This window comes from Canis aureus, chromosome 18 (genome assembly GCF_053574225.1).
Source record: "Canis aureus isolate CA01 chromosome 18, VMU_Caureus_v.1.0, whole genome shotgun sequence".
In the NCBI taxonomy this organism is placed as follows: Eukaryota; Metazoa; Chordata; class Mammalia; order Carnivora; family Canidae; genus Canis; species Canis aureus.
The window spans coordinates 6,101,895-6,122,460 of record NC_135628.1 but is presented as its reverse complement, the minus strand read 5'-3'; positions in this window follow the sequence as shown (position 1 = coordinate 6,122,460).

The following is a 20,566-nucleotide window of genomic DNA, read 5'->3' as shown; positions in this document are numbered from 1 at the left end:
GAGAATGACAGGAGCTTCCAAATAGCAGAAATAGGTTTATGGACTTTCATTAGTTCTCTAGAAGAAAATGAAGGAGTCTTAACAAACTAATACCTTCTTGGCCTTGCTCCACTTCCCTGATTTCTTCTTTTTCTCCAACTTCTAAGAAGTGTCTTCCTGCATAGCACTAAGGCCTTCCAGAGGACATTCAGGTTAACTGGCATAAGGACTTTTTCAATAAAAGAAACTAGAAGTTTGTATTGGAAAAAAGAAAAATCACAGGCAGGGGAGAAAGATATACCAGATTGAACTTTGCAAAGGGATGTACTATCTAGGAGAAACAGCTGTCATTCACATGGAGGGTGAAGCAAAGAGGCAATAATGAGGAGGGGAGGTTTCAAGTGCAATTGCCATTTATCACCAATGTAGTTCCTCCTTCTTGGTATTTTCTGAGAGAGATCACATTAGAGACTAGAATTTCTTTTGATTATAGCTTTCCCTAGGACTACTGTTTCTTCAAAGGTGATTACAAGTGGGGGTTAAGGACCCAATTTTATGTGTTATAGTTTTGATAATATAAGTAAGATAAAATATGGGACCTAAACTAGAGTGTGGCCTTGGTGATCTTGAGAATAGGACAGAATGAAGAAATATTTAGAATATAGAATCAACAGGAAAATCACCTGAGACATTAAAAGAAGAAGAGGGAGAAATAGTCTAGGATGTCTACCAGGCTTAGTTGATTGGTTCAGGGAGAATGCCAACAACTATGGGGACTGAGGAAGAAAAACAATAACCTATCCCGCAGGTAACCAACAGGCAATGGGATATCAATGTTTAGAGCTCACGGCAGAGTTAAAGCCAGAGATTTCCTTCCATGGAGGTAAAAAATAAACTCATGGGAAGATATGAGATTCTCTAAGTTAGATAAATCAATCAGGAGAGCAACAGGAATCCAATGGCATCTTGAGACTTGATTGGCCAACTGTTAACTGAAAATGTAAAGTGTTAGCTCCAATCGATACTGTTCAGATAATGTAGCAGTGAAAAACCAGGGAGAAAGTCACTTAATGATATAAATTGTAGCTGCTACACTCTTCATTTCTGTAGAAGGTCACAAAGCCTAAGTTGATAATCATAGCAGATTTGCTAGAATTCTGTGCTCTCCTTACGCACTGCCAGCCCCTTTGACTAAACAGGGTTTGGAGCTAGTAGGGTAATAAAGTATCTTCATTTCCATAAGTTCTAAGCATTGGTGGTCAGGTCTTTCTTGGGTCAGCAGAATTTCCTGAGGACTGCCAGGTAAGGAATCAAGTACCCAGGACGACGCAGTTTTGAACACAGTCCCTTTTCCTCTCTTGTGTCCCAGCAACCCAATTTCCTCCTAGTAATTGTGACATGTCATCCGGGGCAGAATACGAACTTTCGTTTTCTCTGATGGTTCAGCAGCTTGAGAAACTCAAAATGTCTAGGGAATAGTCTCAGCCTCCAATTTATTGGAAACATGTTGATGCTTCCTCATGAAGTGTACCTTTCTTAAACCCTTTGAAATCACTGTACTATATACTCTCAGAGGCAGAAGGCAAAAACTCTTCTAGTGGAGAATTAAGAGTAACTGCAAGAGAGGCCACTCCCACTTCTATCCCTTAACCCTCAGACCTATACTTTCCCTCTGTGGAGCCTAACCTGGCATTGGCTGCTGGCTTAAGACATGCGTCTCATCCTGTAGGAATATCCTCCTCCCCTCCCATGGTGTTTTCTCCTTGTTTGCACTACAACTGAGGCTTTAGCGGGTCATTTAACTAGTCTGTCAGGCAAGCTGCTTCTAGATGAGATATGTGGTAAACACTAGTGAATTCTGGAGTTGTGGGTCCATTGCCAAAGCATGTGGCCCTAGTCAGACAAGATACATATGGAAGAAAATTATAGTTTATAGTTCGTAAGTCATTCCACAAATTTATGAATGGTGCTGCCTGTGAGAGCACTGCAGGCACTGAAGGCAAGTTGCTACCCAGAATAAGCTGGACACAAAGCACTGGCAAGAGCCAAATCCGCCTTGGCAAAAGATCCCATGCAGAGCTTCTATCCTTTACGGTATAGCTGTTTTATACGTGATACATTGAGTAAGCACTGCGTATCTAAAGAAAGATGAGTGTCATCCACTGGGTAGGTCATCTTACCTAACAAATTATTGAGACTCTTTTCTGCAAGGCTGAACACTACATGAAATACAAGTATTGTCAAACTCTGTATCTCTTCAGATTTGTCATCCCACATACCTGCCCCCCAGATCTACTTTTTCTAATTTTTCAATTTTTCATTGGGAATTTTTCTTTCCAAGTCCCTGATAAGCCAAGTAACTTGTTAGCCACTACCAACACTACCAGTATAGATCTGCTTCTCGAGTCATCTCTTTTCACACATACAGTGGACAACTAGATGGCCATACTAAGATGTTCTCTTTTCACTTTCAGTAGGACTAGAGTTCAATATCCAGCCATTTCCTTCATTTTTCTTGTTCTGGAAGATGATGTCCCCATGCATCAGAACAAGAGGGGCTGCCCATTACCAGACATTAAAAATACAAATGTTAAAGAACTAGAATATTCTGAGTCAGTCTGGAACTATTTTCCTTTTCAGAATAAGTAACGAAATTTTAATTAATGAGGTTTAAGAGAATTATCTTTAGGGACTTCTTAGAAATGAGTCCTTCTAAAAAGTTATGCGTAAAAGGAACAGACTTATTTTGCCTGAATATTGTTGCGTGCATGTAACATTGGAATCTAAAGAAAACATGTTGGGAAAACGAAGGACAGACAGTAGCTTAAGAACACAAGCTGACCAACTAAAGGCAGCACTAAGGAAAGACAGAAAGAATCTGGTTTCTAGATAATATTTGAGCCACTGAATTAACACTCTTTGGAAATGCTTTGCCTGTTTGCAAGATAAACATGGAAGGGCTTCTTGTTTGTAAGATAACAGATTCAAAAATATGGAAATAACTGAATGAAAGAGGTAGGGCAAGGGAGTGAGGATCTCACCTTTCTAATCTACAAGAGGCAGGGAAGGGGAAGATAATTAGAATATAAAAGTAATATTATTGGAGCCTCTTCTTGAATGTTTTCTAAAAGGTAAGGGAGTGAAACTGGGACTCCAGTAGGATTATGGGTGGTTCTTTCTATCCCAGTATATTTTTTAAGCTCTCATGTACAGGCCATTAAAACAGAATCGTGGGGTTGAGCAGAACATCGAGTCTAAACACCAACTATCGTCTAAATAAGAGTAATTCTATAGACTCTTTGCCACCACTGCAACATTGGTATCATTTGGGAATTTGCTAGGATTACAGAATCTCCTACTCCACCATTAAGTTCAACTTCATCAAAATCTTGAATTTTAAAAAGACTCCCAAGTGATTCATAAGCACATTAAATTTTGAGAAACATTTTTTAAGACAAAATTTTGGATGCAGTTATTAGCATATGGAATAGCCAACAAGAAAATAGACTTATGAAATTCTTAAGGAAAATGTATTCCCATTGGGTTTTTTATTACTCGCTGCTTAACGTACACTCATTGATAAGAAGAGACAGTTTTTGAATGGAAGAGGCTTAAACTTATTTATAACCTGTTTTCTATTCGTATAGTAAATATATTTGGATTATAAAGTATGAAAACTATAAGGAGCATTAGCATTTGAATTCTGAGCATCTTAATTCTGCAAGATGAGGAAACAAGTATAGGGGCTTCAGAACCTATGTTTAAATAACTGCTTAAGAAGACAATAAAGTGAATATCCCATGAAAAGGGGACGTGATTAACAAATGAAAGCACTTCACTGCCATAGCCAGGCACTCTCTAGGTATAAGGAATAAAAATATGAATGGCTTAATCCTTGCCTTAAGGAAATGCACAGTCTAAATCAACTGTAAGCCAGGTTTCGTGTCAATGTGAGTAGGACCAAAGAATGTACTTCTGATACTCTGTGGCATGTATATCCCCAAACCATAAGTAGAAGCCTCAAAGTGGGCTTTTTTTTTTTTTTTTAAACTTTCAGTCTACATTTCCCTTCTGCTGACAGCATCACAAATTTCCTTTAGGATGCTCTTCCCCCATTTTCCATGTACATGGTTCAAGTTAAGCCATACCACTGTTCCAGGGTAAGCATGAGACACAGGCCCAGCCAAACGAAGGCTGTACTATGGCTTCCAGCCATCATCTTCAACCTACTACCAACTCTGGCAAAAAGGGTACACATGCCTTTTGTAGTAGAACTTCAAGTGTCGCCCTGGGGGGTCACATACACTGGAAGGGAAGAAAACACTGTCTAGAGTTTAAATCTGGGAAACCGGGAAAAAAAAATGATTCCATTTGTAGTGATAGAAATGTCAGTAAGTGAAGAGCATTTGGGAAGGAAGATGAAGAATTCAATTTTAGATAATGAGATTTAATTTAAAATAATACTTATTTCTTTTTTATTGTAAAAGTAATGCCTGGCTTTGTAGATAATTTTGAATACAGGGAAAAATGGAAGGAAGACATTTAAAATGACCCTGTTAACATTTTGATATATTTCCTTCCTTCCAAGCTTTTCTCGCTTGTCACATGTAAGTATATAAAACCAAAGGAGGATTACGATTTATACACATTCTTATATACTGCCATTTCAATTTAACATTATACATGAATATTCCAATGTTAAAAAAAAAAAAACTCGACTATAGGATTTATGACGTCCACATACACGTATGTGTTTTAAAGTTTATGTGACTCTTGACTTACAGCTTTCTTCTTTAAAAATTACAAATATAACTACAATAGGAATATTGATATTGAAACCTGGATATGCCTCTAATGACTTCTTAGGACAAAAGTCTAAAAATGGAATTATCAGGCCAAAAAATATGGCGATGGAGAGACACAAAGGGATTTCTCAAGAAGGTCTCTCAGGTACAAGGTGACTCCTTGAAGTGTCTTGTGCCAAATAGTTTCACAAAAAAAAGGGCGTATTATGCACAGACACACATGTGTGCATGTACCAAGTTGTTAAAGGAAAACTGAGAAATGCCATTAAGTGGTCTCTCACATAATATTAATATGTAAGGGCAAGCTTTCTGTCAGGAGACATGAGGAACAGAGAATCCGCCCGAGGGGCTTTCTTCCTCAGGTGGTCACCGAAAGCAAGAGGCCAGCACAGAGGAATTTTATATGAAAGCAAGAAACAGAGGAGTAGCCCTCCATCCACGTGGAGAAAATGCAGCCAGAAAAGGGAGGCACCGCTTCGAAGACTCATACTAACCTCCCTCTCAAGAAAAAGAAAAAAAAATCTGTTTTCTTAAAAACCTTCTGGTTTTTAAATTAAATATTAAATTAAATATTAAATTAATTATTAATTGTTTAATTTTAATAAATTAAATAAAATAAATAATAAATTAAATAAATTTATTATTTAATTTTAAATTAAATATTAAATTAAATAAATTTATTATTTAATTTTAAATTAAATATTAAATTAAATATTAAATACATATTCTTTTTTTAAGATTTTATTTATGTATTCATTATAGACAGACAGAGAGAGAGGCAGAGACACAGGCAGAAGGAGAAGCAGGCTCCATGCAGGGAGCCCAACGCGGGACTCGATCCTGGGACCCCAAGGTCATGCCCTGGGCTGAAGGCAGAAGCTCAACCTCTGAGCCACCCACGGGGGTCCCTAAGATTACATATTCTCAAGCAATTGTCAAGAGGATATTGCACCTATAGTACTAGATAGCACTTACTAGAAAGAAAGAAAGAAGAAAGAAAGAAAGAAAGAAAGAAAGAAAGAAAGAAAGAAAGAAAGAAGAAAGGAAGAAAGAAAGAAAGAAAGAAAGAAAGAAAGAAAGGGAAAAGGAAAGGAAAAGGAAAAGGAAAGGAGAGGAGAGGAGAAGGGTCAACATGAGTAGGAAAAGGAAAGGAAAGGAAGGAAAAGGAAAAGGGTCAACATGAGTAGGAAAAGGAAAGGAGAGGAAAAGGGTCAATAGGAGTAGGAAAAGGAAAGGAAAAGGAAAAGAAAAAGGAAAGGAGAGGAAAAGGGTCAATAGGAGTAGGAAAAGGAAAGGAAAAGGAAAAGAAAAAGGAAAGGAGAGGAAAAGGGTCAACATCAGTAGGAAAAGGAAAGGAAAAGGAAAAGGAAAAGGAAAGAAGAGGAAAAGGGTCAACATGAGTAGGAAAAGGAAAGGAGAGAAAAAGGGTCAGCAGGAGTAGGAAAAGGAAAGGAAAAGGAAAGGAAAGGAGAGGAAAAGGGTCAACATCAGTAGGAAAAGGAAAGAAAAAGGAAAAGGAAAAGGAAAGAAGAGGAAAAGGGTCAAGATGACTAGGAAAAGGAAAGAGGAAAAGGGTCAACACGAGTAGGAAAAGGAAAGGAGAGGAAAAGGGTCAGCAGGAGTAGGAAAAGGAAAGGAAAAGGAAAGGAAAGGAGAGGAAAAGGGTCAACATCAGTAGGAAAAGGAAAGGAAAAGGGAAAAAGATCCAAGGAACGAACCTCAGTTCTGGGAGGACCGGGCAGAGATGCTAGACCCCGCCCGAGCCTGAGCCGCGGCCTCCGAAGCAGGCGGTGAAGGCGCCGCCGCAGCCCGGGGTACAGGGGACAGCCTGGGGGGCCTCCCCGCGCCCGGGCGCCGCCTCCGCCGTCCGCTTCCCTCCTGTTAACCTTGAATGTGATGCGTTGTAAAAATTGATTCTTTAAGACGTTGAAGCAACTATCCGTCGCTTGGACGAACTCAAGGCTGCCTTTCGCTATCCCTGTCTCTTCTTTTCTCTGCCTTTTTGCCCTCCCGGCCTCCCTCCTGCTGTTTGGTTACACTTGAGTTTAATCCCTGATATGGTCTTTAGGAGTCTTGCGTTCCTGTTTATGTGTAAAATCGGCTTATAGTTTTCTTTCTCATCTTCATTGAACTTTGCTGTCAAGTTTAAATCAGCCTTATAAAATGAATTAGGAAATAGACTTTTTTTTTTTTAACTCTTGGAAGAGTTGGTATAAATTACCAAATCAATTCATTGCATATTTGGAAGAACTTATTAGTAAAATTGCTTGGGCTGCTTTCTTTGTGGAGTGATTTTTAACTACAGATTTAATCCTGCTAAAGGCTATCAAACTTTTCACATACCCATTTCTAGCTGTTCTCATATACACTTTCACCATTTGCTTTGGTGAGTTAAATTTGTAGAGAAGTTTGTCCTTTAAGTTTTCAAGTTTTTGTCATTAAGATGCTTTTACTATTTTCTATTATCTTTTTGTCACCCTATCTTTTGTTTATATGTCCCTTTTTACGTCACTAAAGCTGTTTTTGCTTCTTTCTTTTAGTGTAGAGAATTTCCTGAGGTTTGTGAATTTTATCAGTTTGTGTTTTTGTTTTTTTGGGGAGGAGTTTGGCGGGGGTGGGGGTGGGGGGGCAATATATGGCTTGGTGGACCCTTTTGTTTTTAAACATTAGTTTTTTTTTAAAGCTTTTATTTTATTTATTTTTATTTTTTTATTTATGATAGTCACACACACAAGAGAGAGAGAGAGGCAGAGACACAGGCAGAGGGAGAAGCAGGCTCCATGCACCGGGAGCCCGACGTGGGATTCGATCCCGGGTCTCCAGGATGGCGCCCTGGGTCAAAGGCAGGCGCCAAACTGCTGCCCCACCCAGGGATCCCCTGGGGGACCCTTTCTATGTTTGTTTAGTTTCATTAAGTTTTCCCTTCTCTTTATTTTTTTCCTTCCTTGAAGTTTTCCTTCCATTAGGTTTATTTTGCTCTTCCTTCTCTAACATAAGTGGATAATTTGTTCATTAATTATCAACTCTTTTTTTTTTCTAATTTATGCATGGTAAAGCTATGAATATCCCTCTGAATACTGCTTACCTGCATTCTGTAAGCTTTGATAAGTGGTTTTATTCTATATATTTTCTAAATTCCAATATGATACTGCCTTTGATCTATGATTTATTTAGATTTTTTAACTTTCATAGCATATTGGAAAGATTAAATTATCTTTTTCAGCACACACAGAGCCAATTTTCATGTTATGCTTAATTTTCTGGTTTTTTACCTTCCTTCAATTTTTGACCTGATATTACCTTTCTCCCCTACCAGCTCTTAAAACATCCAACATAATTCTTTAAAATAATATGTACATACATATATATTTTGTTTTTAGAAAGGAGGTGGCAGAGGGAGAGGGAGAGGGAGAATGAAAATCTTAGGCAAGCTTCCCACTCAGCATGGAGCAGATCCAGGGCTCAATCTCACAACCCTGAGATCATGACCTGATCCAAAATCAAGAATCAAATGCTTAACTGACTGAGCCACCCAGGCACCCTTCACAATATTTTTTATCCAGTATTTTAGGTTGTTTTCAAAAGGACAGCCAATCAGATTATACATTTCTTATTTTGTGGTTGTAGATACTTTAAAATTTTTAAATTATTTTGTGTGTGTGAAGTGTGTTTTATGATAAGGTACTGGCATAGTTTGTTAGTGCCGTTGCTTTATTTTATTATTTTTCCATGAAAATAAGACATTTAGTTTGAAGAAAATAAAAAATGTCTGAAATTCTCATTGTCTGATTAATGATAGATATTCTCGAGATCATGTCTGATTGGTTATTCCAGTGACTCATTAGCTTTAAGCAAAAATTGTCCATTGCAATAGAAAAAGAAATATGTCTAAAAAATAATTCTGTTTAAATATAAAATCTTTACACGGAATACAGGTCTTAAAGCTTCGGAAGATGGAGTTTTAAAAATGATTGGGATCATTGCTTAATATTAAAAACAAATCTCAGGAGATTCTATTATAGCTCAGGGGTTAGAGCACTGGTCTTGTAAAAACAAATCCCTTTTAAATTAAAAAAAACTGCAGTGAGAAAAATAGGAAATAATGAAATATTAACTTTTGTTTCATTTAAAATTAGCATTAAGAAAAGTGTCAAAATATTCATATTAATTGCATTCATGCATGAGAGAAAATATTTTGAAAATTGATATTCTGACATTATGTAGGTCTATTTTATGATATAATAAATTCCAACCTTACCAGATAGAACATACCAAACGAAACTGAATTGAACAGAGTGTCTAACCCACAAATGTCATGAGTAACACCTCTCATTTCCAAATTACAAGTATCAGGATCTTTAGGATCAGAAGCACTTCTTAATGACATAAAATATTCAAATAAGATTTTAAAAGATAAGGAAAAAAGTTTTTTTATATTAAAAACTGCCCAAAATATAAAACTTTTCCTGTAAGAGGGTTTGCACAAAGGATTCTTAAATATTCCTATGGTAGGCAAAATAATTGTCCCCCAAAGATACTTACATCCTAATCTACGGAATCTGTGACTATATTAGGTTACACAACAAAGATGAATTGAGATTACAAAGGGCATGAAGGTTGTTAATCAAATGACCTTTAAAGAGAGCGATCATCCTGGAGAGTCTGCAAGAAAGCTATTATAAAAACAGAGGTCTTGAAAACACAGAAGACAAAATCAGAAAAGGAGCCAGAATCAGAGAATCAGAGGAATACTTGAAGACACTAGGCTGCTGGCTTTTGAAGATGGAGAAAGGGGCCAGGAGCCAAAGAATGCTATTAGGCTCTGGAATCTAGAAAGAGAAGAGAATGGATCTCCTGCGTAGCCTCCAGAAGCAATGCAGCCTTATCAAGATCTTGATCTTAGCCCAGTGCTACTGGGCTAACTCTAGGACAATAAATCTGTATCCTTTAAGCCACCAAATTGTGATCAATTGTTACAGCAGCCATAGGAAACTAATATAATTAAACCTCTTCAAATGCATTAAGATATCTTGTAAAAAACAGCTGGTATATTTATCTGAAAAGATTATAGTGAAACACAGTTAAAATTGATAAATTTATAAATAATGCAGGTATCAACTTTCTTCATTCCCCAAATTTATTTGATGTTAGATATTATTTTTATGTTTGATCCATAAATTACTACCTACACTCTCTTACCATATGAAAATCTGGTCAGGAAAATATAATTTTTCAAGCTAATTCTCATGGGAATATGTTAAATAGATTACTGCTGACTAAATTGGACATGAGCCTTTTAAAACAAGGTAAGAATAGCTCATCTAAAGAGCTAAAATTTTGAGATTTCACTATGGAAATTTGTTGTCACCAAGGATTCAAATAACACTTTTTGAATAATAATAATAAAAAAAACCCTTTCATTTTAAATTTCTGAACCAGAGACTTCACTATCCTACTAGGTTAATACTTTCAGAGGTCAATAAATTTTCATGGAAAAGAGAATAAATGCTCAAATTCGTGTTTTAGAAAAATAAGAAGTAGCAATATAGGAAACAATTTGGACTTCAGCCAAGATGACTCTGTAAGTTCATACTTTTGAGCAACTCCATGGTTCCAGTCACATACTGATGACACAAAAGGTTAGGAAGAAAGAAAGAAAGAAAGAAAGAAAGAAAGAAAGAAAGAAAGAGAGAGAGAGAGAGAGAGAGAGAAAGAAAGAAAGAAAGAAAGAAAGAAAGAAAGAAAGAAAGAAAGAAAGAAAGAGAAAGAGAAAGAAAGAAAGAAAGAAAGAAAGAAAGAAAGAAAGAAAGAAAGAAGAATTAAGACCCAAACTGGCACAAAACTAAGATGATATTCACCATAGACCATACAAACAAAGTAAAGAGAAGGCAGAAACAATTAGCCTGCTGAAGGTAAGATATAGAAAAAAAAGCAGATGTAGTTGGGATTTAGCTTATTTAGAGACTTGGGATTAAAATGCTTCACATTTGGTAAGAGGATTCCTTGAAATCAGAGGATATTGTTGATTCCAAGATGCTGATGATACAGGGAAAATTTCAAGCCTAGAGAACCAGGTGAAAATACAAACAGCATCACAAGGAAAGAATTTGTTTGGGGACTAGTATGCAAGAACTCCAGCAGTGCCTTAGTGCAGAAGACATTTCAGGATTTAGTTATAGATTTGAACTGCCGTAAATGAAAAGCCACTAGACAGGGATAATGAGGAGAGAAAGAGTAAGAGTGAAAGCAAGGGCAGTGGGGGGGGGGGGGGAGCGCGGAAAGAAGAAGAAGGATGGAGTGGAAAGAGGAAGGAGGAGAAAAGGAGTGGAAGAAGGGGAAGACAAGAAGAAAGAGAGAGAGAAATGGTAAAAAAAGCATTTAAAAGACTGCCTAAAGTATACAACCAGAAGTCAATCTCAAATGAGATTAAATAGTAGGACAGTATGAAAAACATGTTTTAAAAAATAAGTTTAGGATGCCAAAAAATCCTTATTAACATCCATACAAAAATAGTTGGCATGAAGATATGAAATTAACAAATTCTAAATTCTAGACAAAAAAAAAAGCTATTAAAATGCAAAGGTCTATACCTAGAATAAATTTCAGACAAAACACAGTGGTGGGGGAAAGAAGGTGAAACAAAAGATTTCTGAGGGACTAACTCAGTATATACCATCCGGAGGAAAAGAGAAAAAAAAAAAATTTTTTTTTTTTTTTTTTTTTTTTTTTTAGAAAAAGGAGAGGAAAGAATATTGCAGGACATGAGGATAAATAGATGGAGCGCCTCCAATAAACAAACAACTAAATGTATTCCAGAATTAAACAGTGGTCCTGGACTGATGGTGCCCCCGATGAGTAGCAAAAAAAAATTCCAGTCTTTGTGGAGAAATCATCTCAATCTCCATTCTCACTGATCTATCACAGATAGTTTCAAGGAAAATAAAGTCACAGTCAAAATCTACAAAACAAAGAAATAAGATACAATGGGCAAGAGAGAGCAGAAACAAAGAAGCAAATAAATTAAATTCTGTATCTTCAGCTATAGAAGTGAATGGGAAACGGAGTATATGCATGTTTAATATGCTTAAATGTATAAAAGGCATTAGAAATACAAATAAAGCTCAAGGACAAGAAAATTATGTGACAAAAAAAAAAACAAATAGAACTTCTAAAGAGGAAAACACGTAATTATTCAAGTGCAAAAATTAATGGGCATGATTAACAGCAGTTTAGGCATAGATAGATACATAGAAAGTTACTGAATTGAAGACACATATGAAGAAATTACCCAGAATATGGCACAGACAGATGTCAAAAATGTAAGGAATAGTTAAGAGACACAAAGAATGAAGAGAGAAATAAGTATGTGTTTATTTACATTTATAAATATTATATAATTGGCATATATTGAAATAAAATATATAAGTACCACATATATATCAACTTAGAAATACAAGTAGCCCAGCAAATTCCAAGGAGAGCGAATTGGGAAAAAAAAAAAACAAAAACCCTACAAATTATAATTCATACTAATGAAATGGCAGAAACTAGTGACACAAAGAAAAATGACCTAAGGAGAAAAGACAGATTAACTTCAAAGGAATGACAAAAGCATAGAGAACAGTTTATATTAAAGTCTTGGGAAAACATATGCTAGCCAAACACTCACCAAATAAAATGGTTTGATAATTTTAATATCAGATGGAACAGAATTTATGGAAAAAGAGGATATACCATGTCAACACATAATAATTTTTAAAAATCCACCAGGAATTTAAAATAATATCTCAAAACTGTAAAATTCACTAACTGGATTTAAGCATGGAGTGGAGAAGGAAGAGATTACAGTGTGAAGTCTGGATGAGGAAGATGAGGAAAGAAGATGGTCAGTTGGGTGTGGTGTTGGGGACCTCGGTGGTGGTCTTCAAGAGAGTAACATCCCTGAGCTGACTGAGGAGTGAACCACGTTGCAGTAGGAGGAAGAATGGAGAGAGAGGTAAGAAAGCAGAAACTTTAGAACTATATCTGGAATGGGAGAGTTATTGCAGAAGCTAGAAAAGTACATGGGGCCAAGAGGTGCTTTTTTTTTTTTAATTAATTTAGATGTGTTTAGAACAAAAGCTTAGATTTTTGTGATTTTTGTTTGGCCATCTGTAACAGTAAAATGATACTTTCCTTTCTTTCTCCAAGCAAATGAAGGAATCAGAAAACGAAACCCTTTAGAGGCAAGCCTTGGGTCATGTGCTGCTTTGTTAGTGTGAACGCAGGGGAGGAAGTCAAGAAGATGCTGGAGAACCACACCTGCATGCTATGGCCTCCTACTGCCCTGTGATGCTTGGCAAGCTGGCTTCCTCCGTGTCCTGGTACTGAACAGCCAGACAAGCTACTTTTCTTTCAAGGGAACAGTTAGTAAAGAACTAAGCAAGAGGTTGTCATGGGCTAGTTGTGTACTTTCAAAATCCATATGCTGAAGTCCTAACCCCCTAGTAGCTCAGAATGTGATTGTATTTGGAGAGAAGAGTCCTCAAGTTAAAATGAGGTAAGTTAAAATGAGGCCATTAGTATGGGACCTACCAGATATGACTGGTATTTTTATGAGAAGAAATTAGGAGACTAACATACACCAAGGGACAACCATGTGAAGGTACAGGGGGGTGTGAATCTGCAAGGCAAGGAGAGAAGCCACAGAAGAAACCAACCCTCAGGACAACTGACGGTTGGTTCAGATTTCCAGCCTCTAGAATTGTGAGGGGAAAAAAAAAAAATCTGTCATCTAAGCTACCTAGGCTGCGGGACTTTGTTACCATGGCTCTAGGAAACCAATACAGAGGTGCGGGATGAACTCATTCCCTCCCCAGATTCCTAAACATTTTTATTTATTTATTGTTTTAATTTAAGATGTGTTAGGACATTGCATCCAAGCCCATGGTCAGGACAGAGATCAGAATCAGGGATTTAGATCGGTAAATCAGAGAGGTAGACTCTGAAAGTCCCAGAAAGAAGTAAATGAGGAGTCACACTCTCCACTATACGAGAGGCGATTAATCCTTGCTCTATTTCTTAGTCTTAAATTGTCTTCAGGAATGTTTTACAGCCAAGTGCATCAGAAAGGGGGTTTGTTATGCCCAGGTCTCAATGTTGCCCAAATAATAGCACAAACAATTTTTAAATTCTCAGGTTGAAGAATAATGTCCCCATTCTACTGTTAAGCACTCAAAGATAATAACTGATGCTCTCAAAGAAATTTAAGTCCACAGAGTGTAAACTTTCCCTCCTAGTTGTCACAGAGATATGTGAAATATCGTGCAAGTAAATGCTATTAGGAAAGTAAAGTCAAAATCCAAAAAAGCTATCTATTTGGTCAGAAACATTAAAGTCTAAAAATATAAATTCACATTGTACACAAGCCTTGTGAGATTTCCAATAATTTAAGATGCACTTGAGGATAGCTTTCATAATTAAAATAAATGAAAATGGCAGTTTTTAGATACTTACTAAACTGTCCTAGGCTTTGGAATTAAATGTCAAATGTCTGAAACATGCAACTTATCAATAATAGTATAACATTTTGTGAAATACTTTACTTCTCTGGCTTCCAGTGTTCTCAATGTGCGAGAACAATAATACAAACCATTCATAAGGTTATAAAAAATCAAATACAATAGCCTATGAGAAACCATTTTGTTAACTATAAGGCATGCTATCAGGAATATTATCCCTGCTGCTTTTTTTTTTTTTTACCTTTGAGTAACCAAAAAGTGGCCTTAAGGAAATTTTCTTTCTGAAATTGTTTGACAAAACATCTCTTTTTCATCTAGAATCTAGAATCTAGTCTCATCTAGAATCTTATGGGTTGGCCACTGTGAACTTTGCGACATTATGTTCTAAACACAGTTTATATAAAACCTAGTGTTCTTTGTTTCCAACACCTCAGACTGCCCATGTTTTACCTCTCACTGCATATTTTTTAAACAAATAATAGGAAGCAATGGCCATTTTTATTTGCTACAACCAGAATTGTACCATAGGGATAGATGTTTATTGTACTCATCCCTCACAGGCCAATTCAAGGGAGCTCTGAAGATCAGGCTTCCTCTCAAGATGTGTCCAATTAAACATCCCAACAGGTCAACAGAACACGAGATGTCCATTCTTAAAAAGAAAAGTAGTTTCTCAGTTTATCTTTGAATCCAGGAATGACAGTATGTTATAGATTGTACTTAAAGTGAGGGATTTTAAAATTGAAGTTCCAAGTATCCCCTGCCCCCCAAATTTGAAGCCTCTTGCCATTTTGAGTGTTAAACAGATATGATGTACTACTTCACTGGAAATTAATGATCTAGGTTTTCTACCCTTTAATATTTATGATGCTATATAAAGGCTGTATGTACTTGACATTTCCAGAGCCAATTTTTGCAAATGGTCTTAACCCTGCTTCTAAATTTGCAAACACAAATTATTTGGGCAAATATTTCTGGTAGTTAGATAAAAATGCAATGTTTGAGGATAGTATTTGATGCACACAATTTTAGAGGTCATGCTGAAGGAAGGTAGAGTAGCCTCCCCACCCAAAAAAAAAAATTATTGAAAGCCTAGATCTTTAGTCATATCCACAGAGTTTTATCTAAAAATGGGGGAGAAGCAGGATACAATTTAGAAATAGTTTATAGTTATGTCAGATGGCCTCAACTCTTCAGTGAAGTCATTGTTATTTTGCAATTAGTTTCATGAAAGAAAAAAGCTATCATGTTATTTTCTATTTTATTCCTGGGGATTTGATTTTCTCATCTCATCTTCTTCATCATTAATATAGCAAAAACACCAAAACTAACCAAGAGATTTACAAAATTCAAATAAGGAAAAGGGGATACTCTTCTCCCAGGTACTTGAATGGAGAGCTCAGGGAAATTCTTCTCCATGACCACTAGTCAGGGTTCTACTTTTCTCTTTCAATGCACCCATTTCAACATTGGCTTAATACAGTCACCAGGCCTCTCTCCAAATTTTAGTTATAAAATCAATATAAAATGGAATTTTCCAATCTGTATATAATTTAATTGCGATTTTCCTTTATTTGTGTTTTTAAAAAATCTTTTCTAAAGCTCCATGAGTGGTCTGCCCAAAGTATAATTGCCGGATTGATTGACAGATTATTTTACAACTAGTACTTATTATTCCTTTTCATTACAAGCTGAGTGGCTTTTAGAGTAAAAACAATAGGGTGAATGAAAGGTCTTTGATTCACTCATATCAAATAGAAAATTGGAGAGAACAAAGTTAAAAAGTCAGCGATTTTGACAATATGTGCATTTCCTGCATCACATATTAGTTGGCAGTCATAAATTATAACAAGTGGACACACAATGTAAAAGGGAAAAAGTAAAGATGTATTGAAAGATTTTAAAAGTATTATACAATAGGTGATAATCGATCTTTTCTTAGTTCTTATAAAAGTGAGTTTTTAAATACAAAACTCAAAAAAATAGTATGTGGAGTTGTGACACCATTGTGTATTTTATGAGGCTGTGGGAATTAGTCCATATGGAAAGGGCAGATACTGCTGTCTCCTTTACAGTTTTAACATTTTAATTTTTCCTTTAAGAATGGTCAGGTATCTTTTTAAAACTTGAAAAAAAATAGGCGACTTTTTCAAAAGTTTGTTCATATCCTTTGTTACAGAATTCTACTCCACGTAGAGCTTTCCTAGATTGCTTTTTGTTTTATTTACCCTCGGTTGATATTTGGGGGTGTTGGAAGGAAACCTGGTAAATTTCTTATTTTAATCTCTATGGAGCCTGTCAACCTATCAGAGGCATTGTATTCTTATGGGGTTAACTTTAAACAATTAAAGTCAACTTTAAACAAAGAAGTTTAAACTTTAAACTCTGAGTCTGAGAAGATAGAAACTCTGTACAACCTTTGATGAAAATAAACAAGGCAACAATTTAGCGACTTTGAGCAAGATAAGCTTCTGGGTTAAACATATTTTTAAAAGATCTATCCTTTGAGAAAATTTTAATTACCTCATATGGATAGCAACCTAGAACTAAACAATCAGATATAATCTGGGCCATTGGTTTATAATGCTATAAACATGTTTAATATATTGATCTGAAATTTGCTAGTCAGCAATGTATGAAACATAAGAGAGATGAACAAATTAAATAAATTATGCGGCTATTTGTAGATCATATGTATTTCTTGGTCATGCATCCCCAGATGGTGACTACGCCATGGAGGTTACTCAGCTGGCAAGGTCTAGTTTTTTTCCTCCGTACCTTTGCACGAATGATGATGTCTAATGTGGTGATGGCTGGAGAAAAGTTTAACATAGTCGCTTCATGATATGTTCCAGTCTTATCGATGGCTTGTAAGAAATTCCTCGGGCAAGTGGCAAAGCTGACGCTAAGAGCTGTGTCTAAATTCCATATCACCACATATGGCAAACTCTCCAGAAGCATAAAATAACATCCATGAGCAAATTGAGCCAATAGGTAAGAATAGGAAGTCAATAACTGCTACTGAGTATTATTTATTTTTCAGTTGTTCAAAGAGTCTCTTTCAAGCTCATGCTGTGTATGTCTTCAAAAAACGTTTTTTTGGGGGGAGATTTGTGATTAATTTTAGCCTGGGGAGACTGATTTAGAGCTCCAGATTTAGGTGACACTGCTGAGCTCTTGAAATGAACTGAGGGAAGTTGTTGAATATTTGGCCTAGAAACAGAATCATGTTATATAAAGAGAGGCCACAGCATGGAGGTAACGTCGCAGAGGGTGAAACCAAAATGAGCCTGTGTTTGAGGAATTCAGCACACTTGGGAGGAAAGAACCAAGTAAATTAGGCCCCTGAGCCAAAAGAGAGGCTGATGAATGGGAGTGTTTGGTAAACATAAGTGGGAGCTAAAAATCACATTAGTCTATTAGAAAGCAAGCGGGGAAATGTGATTCATTTGGGAAATACTTGTGCAAAACTATGATTCTATGCTTGATTTATAAACAGGATCCACTCAGAGTAGGCGATTCCTGCTGCTTCCTGGCTCCCCAACCTTTGCTCAGGATACGTCCTGCCAACCAAGGCGTTGTGGGCTTTCAGCTCTTGTGGAGCCCAGTCACCTTGCAACAGGCCTTCCTTGTTCTATCCACATTTGTATTCATTCGTCTTTGATGCCTCCTATTCCCCCATGCTTATCCTTCCTTCTTTTCCTTCTAAGGCATCTTGTCTGTCCCATATTCCTTTTTATCTTTTCCTCATCAATAGCTGCATTCAGCCCTTAATGTGGGTTCTGTGATGACCATTTCACCATGTGTTCATTTCTTTGGTTTGATGAGTCACCCTAATAAAATTGGGTAGGGTGGGCACCCATCCAGTGGTTAGGGGAATTTTTCCCAATAATTTTGCATACTATTCCAAGATAGTCTCTTAGAAAGATTACACTTAACCTTTTCTTGATTTTGCATAGCTAGGATGAAATGGATTTTAAAAATCAAGAAACAAAAGGAAGTAATATTACCAGACTGAGGACCAATTCCAAGTTCAGGTTTGGCTGCTCGCTATTCAAAGGCCAATACTCGAGAGATGAGCATTGATGGGAAAGGTGGTTACTTTCCACAGGAGGCTGGTATCACTGGGAAGATGGCAGACTAAAGTCTCAAAGACCATCTCCCCATCCAAGTGAAGTGGGAGATTTTGAGAGGAAGGTGCAGGAAATGCTGAGGGGGCTGAATGCAGAAGCTGGTGCTCAGCAGTTAATTTGTCCTTGCAAGGCTTCCAGATTCCTCTGCTCTGCCAATAATCAGAGCTCCCAGGCATCTCTTAGTAAAGGATAGCATGGTCAATGGTGGCTGTTATCGAGTGTGGGCTTACCTTCCAGGAGAGTCTGGTCCTTTGTTCCTCAAGGACAGTGGTCTGCAAAATCTTAAGGGACGTCCACAAAAACAATGGGATTTAGGTCTGCAAACAAGGAGTGCATAAACTTGAAGCAAATTAGGCCTTAAAAGAGTGGGGTGGAGTGCAGTTACAGTAAAAATATAGACTAGCTGGAGCTGCCATTCATTGCTGAAGGTACAAAGACTTTGTAAAATGATACTATGACTTTGGAAAACTGCTCAAGAAGTTTTAATAAAGTTCAATATATGCCCACTCCATGATATAGTAATTCCATTGTTAGGTGTTTTCCCCAAAGGAATCAGTGCTTATGTATCCAAAAATGATTTGTACAAGAATATTCACAAAAGATCTATTCATCATAGGCAAAAGATTAGCAACAATCTGAATATCTACCAATAGGAGAATGAATAAACAAATTGCAGATGCACACAACAATATAGATGGATCAAAATAATTGTTCTGTATTACATGAAAGAAGCCAGACGTGAATGAGTAAAGTATATTTCCATTTTTTTAAAAGTATATTTCCATTTGCATGAACAGAAATAGGCAAAAAACTAATCAATGATGATAGAGATCAGGATAGAGCTTATTCTTGAAGGAGGATTATTGTCTGGGAAGGAGAATGAAGACATTTTCTGGACAATAGAAACATGCTAGTTTGCTCTGAGTGATGGATACTTTAGTAAAAACATCCATTAAAGTTTTCTAAGCTATACCCTTCAGATTTATGCATTTTGCTGTAGAGAAAGTATACCCTATTTAAAAAGTAAAAGGGAAAGAATAAAAGAAGATACAATGAAAAAAGAACAAATTTGGAAATAAAAATTCTGGATTCAGAATCTTAGCTCTCATTTAACAACTGTGTGATTTTGAGCAACTTAATCTCTTTCAACCTCAGTTTTCTCATCTGTAAAATAGGGAACTATCACCTACCTCATAGGCATATTAACCAGATTAAATTATTTAATGGTAGTTAATCAATATTCATTTCTCTCATGTCCCTTCCTCCCCTATTTTGACTAATTATTAGCAGCATTATCCCTAGCTAGTATTCTTTCTACTATGCTACCAAATGGATGCTGTTAAAAGTTTGAGGAGCACTGTTCTAGAAGATTCCCAGTGTATGTCAGCACATTCAAGGCTTGATAAATTATGCATTAAATACATTGATTTAGCACTGCTTGAAGCTACATCTTCCAATCTTATTAGATCAAAGAACTTCTCCCCCAAATATGTATTTTGGAGGAGGGCAAGATGTATTATCTTACTGCAAGACTTTGTTCAAAGAAAGCACTTGAGAAACATATGTGCAGCAAATCTCCCCATTTCTGAATAAAAATTTTGGGTGTCCTCTGGCACATTCCAGAAATGTTAAGTTCAGGATGTAACAACAGCGCTTGGAACCAATTAATTTGATGTGTTGACCCAATTAATACATATGCGTTTGGACACATAAACCAAATAAACAATTCTCAAATGTGATAGAAGAGCATATCAGAAGCACAAGGTGAGTTTCATGAAAATATACATTGATTTGTCATTCAGAACCTTTAGAGAAAGAAGAATGCTAATATAAACCACAGGACCGTTCAGAAATCCTGACCCTGGTCCCCACTTTACATTCGGTGCATTCTGAGAGATGTCTTCTAGTGATTACGGTAGCCGCCCTCACCCAGTTGGAAACTCTTGGTTTAAGTAAATGCTTCTCGGCTCAGATTGCACGGTTAGTATCACTCAGGCTTAAAAACACTACTTTCCAATGCCCACCCCTGAAGACTGATTTAATTGGCCTGGGGTTAGATGTGGGCATTGGCATGTTTTAAAGCTCCCCAGTGATATTAATGTGCAGCATGAGTTGAGAACCACTGTTCTAAGAGAAATAACCATTGACC